We start from the raw sequence: 9431 nt of genomic DNA, 5'->3' as shown, positions 1-9431 counted from the left end.
CACAGAGATCCACCTGCCTCTGCCTCCCAAGTGCTGAGACTAAAGGTGTGCGCCATATTGCCTCATAAATGACTCTCATGGGATAACACACATGTGCCACCGTGGCCAGCTAGTGTGACATATTTGAATAGCCTCTCATTCCAGTTTCAGGTTACAGATATGCATGTTCGATTTGAGATGCTTTCTACTTATGATGGCTGTGTCCAAACATAACCTCATCAAGGGTCAAGGAGCAGAGGTGCTTACCTCAGTTTACCCTTGGAGTATGGCTGTCCCTGGGAGGGCAGTTTAAGTCCCACGAGAAAGGCAGAATAGCTTTTCCAAAGTTTGAGGAAAGCAAAGAAATAGAGAACATCACAGCTGGACGTCAATTCAGACATGCAGGATAGAAAGGCCAGGAAGAACTCTACAAGGACCCCTGAAGAAACTCACCCTGCAACTCTTGCAGACGAACTCACATGGTGTTTGGGAGTTGCTTCAAAACAATACAAAAAAGATAGAAGGGAATGGACAACGATAAAATAAGATGAGCTATGAATTAATTTTTAAATTTTTATTATTGTTATTTTATTTTTATGGATATAGATGTTTTCTTTGCAGACATGTTTGCAGTGTGTGCACAGAGGCCAGCGAAGGGCATCAGATTCCTTGGAACTGGAGTTATAAGTGTCATGTGGGTACTGGGAGCAAGCCTGGGTGCTCTAGAAGAACAGCCAGTGTTTCTAAACCCCAAACTGTCTCTCCAAGCCTGAACTGATGGTTTCCTTTCCTTTTTAAAGCCTGGAGATGGATATGTGAGCAGCCACGCAACCCTTCTGCCTGTTTATATACGTTTAGCCCTTCATAGCAATAAGGTTATTGCATTGGAGATTTTTGCTGGATGTAATAATAGGGTCTAAGTTTACATCCTATGTAAAACAATGATAAACCAGGCCAAATGTATGAAACCATTGGTTTTAAGATACTGGACTTAGGGTGATAAAAGACAAATTTCCCAAAGGAATACAAAGTGTGTACGCACACGCGCGCACACACACGCATGCACACACACACACACACACACACACACACACACACACACACACACACACACACAATGGGGAGGGAGGGTAAGAGAGATTAAGCCCTATGGCTCCTCCTATAATTCCTACCTCAAGGACATTGTCAGGCTGTGGAACAGGAGGGAAGAATCCAGACAGGGGCAGGCTCTGAGAAGCCGGGGCTGGGAATTCTGTGTGAGCAAAGGCACTGGAGTGTGCCTGAGGAATCAGGGGAAAGAGAGAGTGGAATAGAGAGAGACTTTCTGAAATCCACAGGAGCCCCTTTGACTCTTCAGCAGGGACCCTAAGTGCTGCATGTGGAGAAATCATCACTGTTCCTTTTCCTTCAGAATTCTGATCATGCCAAACAAACAAACAAACAAACAAACAAACAAACAAACAAACAGGATGGTTACTCATTTGCCCTAATATTCACATATAACCTACACACCTTCTCCCGGACACTTTTGAGTATCTTACACTTTAAAAGGATTACATCTATTTAGTTACTTAGTTTTCTACTAAGGGAGCAGGCACATACCATGATGCACATGGAGAGGCCAGAAGACAGCACTCCCGAGTCAGTTCTCTCCTACCATGGGGATCACTGGGATCAACTCACTCAGGCAGCGAGGTTCAGCAGCTAGAGCCTTTACCCTGTCTGAGAGGTCTTTAATCTCAAGTACGTTGTAAATGTAAGCAGTGTTATACTGCCTTGTGGAGGGAGTAAAGGACGAAGGGGTGTGGTTCTGGAGAGTGTCTGTCTTGCATACTAACTTTGTTTCGTTTCCTGATGTCGAAGGAACTTTCCATCAGAATATCTGGATCTAGTTTTGTGGGACTTTTTTTCCCAAGTGAGAGTACAGTTTTTTCCATGTCTAATGAGACAATCACATGATTTTCCTCCTTGTGTTACTAACATGATATAATTAACTTTTATAGACTAATTGAGATCAACGTCCATACTTTTAATTTTGGTAAAATACATACAAGATAAAGATACCATGTTAGTTGTTTTCAGGGACGTAGTTCAGTAACATCGATGGCTTTCACAGTTTTGGGCAGCCACTGCCACTGTTCACTTTCAGAATCTTCTCCTCCTTCCCAGATGGAATTCTGCACCCATTTAACACTGACATTGCAGTTCTCCGGCCCAGTCACCATCTTATCACCTGCCTCTTTGTGTCTGACTACTCCAGGAGCCCCAAGTCCATGAAGTTACATAATATTTTCCTCCACACAGCATCTTCATGGTTCACCCACACTGTAGCATCAAAATTCCCTTCCTTTGGGCTGGAGAGATGGCTCAGTGGTTAAGAGCGCTGACTGCTCTTCCAGAGGTCCTGAGTTCAAATCCCAGCAACCACATGGTGGCTCACAAACATCTGTAATGAGATCTGATGCCCTCTTCTGGTGTGTCTGAAGACAGCGACAGTGTACTTATATATAATAAATAAATAAATCTTAAAAAAAAAATCCCTTCCTTTAAAGAGTGAATTGTGTTCAGTTGTACCAGTATATCTTATGTTGTTTATCCCTGCATCTGTTTTTTGTTTGGTTTGGTTTTGCTTTTTCAAGACAGGGTTTCTTTGTGTAGCCCTGCCTGGGTGCTCTGGAACTCACTCTGTATATCAGGCTGGCTTCGAACTCACAGAAATCCACCAGCCTCTGCCGACCACGTGCTGGGATTAAAGGTGTGCACCACCACCTCCCATATCCGTGCACCTGTCGATGAACTTTTTTCTTCTTTCTACCTTTGGCTTTTGTGAATGCCAACGCTATGGACATTTGTGTATATGTTCTTATTTAATGGCTTTTATTTTAAACGTCATTTTAAAAAATTTACACACACACACACACACACACACACACACACCATACGCCAAAATGGACCAGGCTCACAGACTATACAACTCAATGAACTTCTGTGAAGTTAAAGTAGCCCCTCAGAATGGAGGCTGTTTATTTTTTAGATAGGCTCCTACTGTGTAGCCCAGGCTAGCCTGCAGTTCATGATTCTCCCACCTCTGTGTGGAGAAGTATTGGTATTACTGGACCGCACCACCATACCCAGCTCCTAACACTGCTGGTGCCTGACTTTTAGATGGCCTGGGTTTGAGTGGTGTGAATTGTTTGTGAGGGCTGGTGTTGGCTTTCGTTTCTCTAATGGCAGATGATGCTGGCTTCTTTTGCTTATTGGTCATTTGCACAGATTGGGAGAAATGTGAATTCAAGTTCTTTGCTCCATGTAAAACTGGTTTATTTATTTGTCCTCTTATTGTGGAGTTGTAAGAGTTCTTTATATATTCAGGATTCATATCCTTTTTTCATTTAGCCTGATAATCTGTGGACTTATTTTGTGTTTTTTGTTTGTTTGTTTGTTCTGCTGTTTTTGGTTTTGTCTTGAGACAGGGTCTCATATAACCCAGACTGACTACAGACTCCCTAAGTAGCTGAGGCTGGTCTCGAACTTTTGGTCCTCTCGCTTCGGCGTCTGCTGCTGGGATTATAGACATATGCCACCAATCTGGTTTATTTGGTTCTGGGGATTGAACCCAGGGTTTTGTGCATGCTAGGAAGCAGCACTACCAACAGAGCCATATCCCCAATCCAATTGCTATATTTTGAGTAGAAAATTTTAATTTGTTTACAATTAGTGAACTAGGCATCATTTGTAAAAAGAAAAAGAAAGAGAGGGAGAGAGAGAGAGAGACAGAGAGAGAGAGAGAGGTTAACACAGAGCTAACTCAAAGACTTTCTGGACTTGGAAAATACACTCAATAAGCCACAAACAGACCCATCAGCAAATATGGAACTTGCATTAAGTCAAGGATTTAAGTATATCATCCAATCAAAAAAACCATAAAAACATGACCCATGAAAGACATAAAACCCTTAGCAATAATTCCCATCTCTGAAGGAAGGGCACAGCGAGACCCAGAATTTTAGTAATAATACGACAAGAAATATTCAGTTAAATACAAAACACAGGAGTAACTGATACTGTCCTACACAGGAGGAAAAGGCAGTCAGTAGCAACTGTCCCTACGGAGGACTACCTGGCCGTCATCAGGTAAACGCTTTATTATAAGCAGGCCTCTATTTGTAAATAATTTCAGAGAAATAAAGAAAATGACCTTTACGTTCTTTTATTAATGTTTTGACACAAGATTTCACCAGGTGGCCCTGTCTGTCTTGGAATTTTTATGTAGAGCAGGCTGGCTTTGAACCTGAAGCAATCTTGTCTCTGCCTTCCCAATGCTGGGATTATAGGTATGTGCCACCACACCTGACACTTCTAATGGAGACTACGAATAAAGAAAAAGGAGTCATTAAAAAAGAAAAACAGGGGGTTGGGGATTTAGCTCAGTGGCAGAGCACTTGCCTAGCAAGTGCAAGGCCCTGGGTTCGGTCCCCAGCTCCGAAAAAAAGAAAAAGAAAAACAGATAGACTTTACAAAAGAAAAGAAAGAAGTAAGTCATTGGGAGTGTGGTACCAATGTCCCCTGTGTCTCTGACCCAGTTTGGAAGACGGGAATGGGTAAAATAGAAGTTTTAGTCAACAGAGAAGCAAACAAGCAAACATATGGCTGTTCCATATCGGCAGAAGTACACTGACTGGAATGAAACCCTCATCAGAGGGCTACAGAGACTGCATAGTCCATACAGCATGCCCTGTGTGAGCATCAGACCTTATTTTGGATTCCTGGAGTCTGTTAAAAAAAAAAAAGCCAGGCCTGTGATGAGCCTACAATCTCAGTGCTGGGGTGGCAGAAGCAAGCAGGTGCTTGGGGCTCACCAGCCAGCCAGTCTAGTCACTTGGTGAGCCCCACTCTCAACAAAAGACCCTGTCTCAAAAACTAAGGAGGAGAGCAATTAAAAAAGATACTCACCACCCATACATGCATACACATGCAGATGCACTTTTACACACACACACACACACACACAGAGAGAGAGAGAGAGAGAGAGAGAGAGAGAGAGAGAGAGAGAGAGAGAGAGAGAGAGAGAGCGCCTAACATCAGATAGGGACTGTCAGAAGAGAAAACTAGCAACTTGAAGGAGGCTCATTAGAGATAACATCTGAGGTACAGAATGAATGAGAGCTAGAGAGACAGCTGGGCCTAGGAAGGAGAAACTGATCCTTAAAACAAGCTGTCAGCAAATTCGGGGTTAGGCAGTGACCTGCCTGCCTCCAACCTGCTCAGAATGCTAGTGGTGTGAAACTGTCATGGTTTTCAAACATCCACTAATGAGCCTTTCCTCTGAGGTACACAGGGCAGGGCCTTAGAGCCTGCTTTGGGGAAGTTTATGTAGCCAAGTGTTTCTTAGTCTTTAAGCAGGACTTACAAGTCAGGCTGACCACTTCGCTGTGACCACCGATAGAATCAACAAACCACTCAAAGTAGAGCGTTCTGAGCCATATTCTGTAAGAAAAGACTGTAAGAACTTGTCCATTACCTTCTCTGGCTACTAGACAACAAGGTCGAGACAGTCATTGTAAGATCCCGACCTCAGAGCCGGGCTCCCTCCTCTGTATCTGTGAATAGATGAGTTCATTGTACACATCACTAACGCTGCCAGGAAACACTTCCTTGGATAGATTTATAATTGTGTTCTCTGAACAAAACAACTAAAAAAGAATCATATATTTAAGGAGCAGAAAGGTTGATTCTTTTTTTTCTTTTCCGGAGCTGGGGACTGAACCCAGGGCCTTGTGCTTGCTAGGCAAGCGCTCTACCACTGAGCTAAATCCCCAACCCCAGAAAGGTTAATTCTTAAGTTTAAGAATAACTCTTAAACTTATTTAAGATAACCCTTAAATGTTTTAAAAAAATATTTAAATGTAGAATCCATATGACCCCTGCATGTTTTTTTTTTCACTTTATACAACAGGATTCTATTTGAATAATATTTACATCATAAATACATTTGTGATCACTGAGTTATTCTTCAACAACAGGGGCTCAGGTAACTCAGGCTGGGCTCAGATTCTACACAGTCAAGGATGATCTTGAACCCCTGATCCGTCTGCCTCTACTTCCAAGTCTCTGATGGCCAGTGTGCGCCACCTCACTCATTTAATGCAGTGCTGGAGATGGACGATCCCCTGTGTGTCCTAGGCAAGCACACTACCAACCGAGCCTCACCTCCAGGCCCTCAAATCCCATTTTACCAAAATATGCTGTACATTGAGGCATTCTAGAGTAGTGGTCTGTGGGTTAAGATTTTTAGGAATAATTGCATCTAAGTAGGTGAAATAAGTAATTGGACAAGCTCAATGCTAAACAGAAGAGTAATTTTGCAGTCTTTATTGAAAATCGAGGAAACAGAATCTAATGGAGGAGCACTGCACGTTAGTGACATGTTCATGGAAGGCTTCCTGACTTCCCGTTATCTCTAGAGTCAGCAGAGGTCTTTGGAGAAGTGGAAGCTGCTGTTGTGCAAGTTTACTGTTTTTCCACAGAGTCAGCAGAAGCCCCCACTTGCTTAAGCCATTGATGCAGACACGGTACAGCATCTTGACTTTGTGAATGAGGACAGCCAGAATGGGCTCGATTCTGAGAACCAGGATAGGGTTTGACCATTTCCTGTGGGGAATTTCTATTTAGTCTGGTGGACTTGGGGGGCGGGGCAGAGAGACAGAGAGACAGACAGAGACCCGGGGCTTACATTCTGACCCACCTCATGTCCCTATATCCTATAGGTAAAGTTTCCACACATGGGGGAGGGACACCAACCGCTTACATGGTAACTGGACCAAATTGTGCAAAGGCAGGGCAGCAACTTGCAGGCTCCAGAACCCAATAGTTTGCCTGAGGTGAGGAGCGAGGAATGTCATCCTTCAATCTGCACTTCCCCAATAAGGCATCTCTGCCTAAGTGACTCTCTCTCTCTCTCTCTCTCTCTCTCTCTCTCTCTCTCTCTCACACACACACACACACACACACACACACCTCTCTCTCTATATATATATCATCCTCCTACCCTCCCTTTTCCCTCCCACTCTTCCAACACATCCCCTTCCAACCTTCTTGTCTTCTCCTAAACACACACACACACACACACACACACACAACACTCTGAGTCCAGTTAGTGCTACTTGTGTGTGCACTGCTGTGGGGCCATCAGAGCATGGGCAACCTACTGGTGCCACACCCCTCCCCCTCCTCCAGTAGCTCCTCAGTAAGGGTGGGACATTGTGAGCCCCTCCCCATCTGAGCTGGAACGTTGACTGACTTACTCTTACGCACATAACCACCACTTCATTGGTGCAGTAGCCACATTCTGTCTAGAAGACAGCATTTCACAACAACCACCTGGCCCCAATCCCACAGCTCTTGCATTTTTTCCTCTCCTTCTTCTTGGATGTCCCCTGAGCCTTGAGGTAGCTGACATCAATATCCCACGTAGGACTAAGCACCCAACGGTCACTCTCAGCTCTTTAGCACTTCCAAGCGACTGCACTGACAGCTGCTCACTGCAAAAAAAATTCTCTGAACTAGGTTAATGCAGTGCCTAAGTATAAATGTTTAGGAGGCAACTTGATCATATGTCAGGGAAGAGGTTTCCAATATGACAAACGGTGGTGGTCTCCCACTGCGTAGAGAATGGAACCTCAAATTAGGAAGAACCTCAAGCAAGTTTTCAAGGACAGAGTTCTTTCAAAGACTGTCTCATCCCCTTCCTATGCAGGGCAGTGTAACAGAAGATACTGGTGTCTTGCACAAGGAAACCAGGCATGGATAGCTTCCATCCAACCCTTTCTTCTGGCCAGATGGGTCTGTGCTTTGTTTATTTTTTCCTCAAAAGACCTTGCATCTCTCATTAAGAAAGGGAAGAAAGAGCTAGAACAAGTAAAGAAAAGAAAGGGAGAAGGAAGAGGAGGAGAAGAAAGAAAAGGAAGAAAAAGAAGAGGAGGAGAAGGAGGGTGAAGAAGGGGAGGAAGGGGAAGAGGGGGGAGAGGGGGAGGAGGGGGGAGTCGACGGAGGCAGAGGCGGAGGCGGAGGCGGAGGAAGAGATTCCCTCCCCTCCCTGAAGCCACACTGCCAGACAAGTCTCACCCTGCAGACCACAGTGTCTCTGGTGTTTATTTACTCCCTTCCTTGTGGCCGCCCAGCCATATTCCAAGCTAGCAGAACACAATGACCTGACTAGTTTCTTCCCATTTCCTCTGTCAGCCTTTTTACTTTAAAAACAGACTTGGGCATATACAGAGAGAGTAGGAAAGGTTCTTTATAGTAAATGCAAGTGACAGTATGGGAGTTTGGGAGAGTTAGTGGTCTCCACATTTTCAAATGTTCAGGGCTATGGCTGAGAACCACACAGACCCGAGGTACTCAGGGAGGAGGCTTAGGCATGTAGAGCCATGATGGTGAAGGGGAAAGTGTGATAAAAAGCGTTCATGCTGATTAAATGCGAGTTCTTAACAAGCTGACTCAGAAAATGGCGTTACATAGAAATAAGAAGTTTAGCTAAAGGTTCTGCCTTTAAGACAGGTGGCTTACCAACGGGCTTGACTGCACAATTTAGAAAAATAAAAGAAATTAAGCTGTATTTCAAATTTCATCACAATTTACGTTTGCTGAAGCTGTACCTTTTGAAACTCTCATTAGGACTCCTTGCTCATTAAACCCCCTTTCCCTTACAAACTCTGTCAAGGAACAACCCTGTTTGCCAACTGCCCAGAGAGCAAATCCTGCTTGCTTTAAGACAACCAAAACTGTGCCTGTTTAGTTGATCAGAAATGTAGCCTTTCTTTTTTTTTCTTTTTTCTTTTTTTCAGAGCTGGGGACCGAACTCAGGGCCTTGCGCTGCTAGGCAAGCGCTCTACCACTGAGCTAAATCCCCAACCCTAGCCTTTATTTTTTATTTTTTTTTATTTTTTTTTTTTGGGGTTCTTTTTTTCGGAGCTGGGGACCGAACCCAGGGCCTTGCGCTTCCTAGGTAAGCGCTCTACCACTGAGCTAAATCCCCAGCCCCATATTTTTTAAAAGATTTATTTTATGTGTAGAAGTGTTTTTGCCTTCAAGGATATCTATGTACCACATATGTGCACCTCCTGTGTAGGTCAGAAGAGGGTGTCAGGTCCTGTGGGACTGGAGTTACAGACAGCTGTGAGCCGGCATGAGGGCGCTGGAATCCAGCCCCAGTCCTCTACAAAAGCAGTCCATGCTCTTCGTGCCCAGCCATCTTGCCAGCCCCAGTAATGTAACGGTCGGTCGCTGTAACCACAGTTCTTTGATCCTACAAAACTCACTGAATTGCTCAGAAAGTGTAACTTAGGTGTGGGGAGTACCTGAAAGCTACCTCCCTGCAGCTAAAGATTCTAGCTGAAAGCTATATAACCTGTGAGAGGCTTTTGATCGGGGCCAAAACCTCCTTGAACAAT

The sequence above is a fragment of the Rattus norvegicus genome, chromosome 3 (genome assembly GCF_021556685.1).
Source record: "Rattus norvegicus strain SHRSP/BbbUtx chromosome 3, alternate assembly SHRSP_T2T, whole genome shotgun sequence".
NCBI classification, from domain to species: Eukaryota; Metazoa; Chordata; class Mammalia; order Rodentia; family Muridae; genus Rattus; species Rattus norvegicus.
This window is presented reverse-complemented; position numbering follows the sequence as displayed.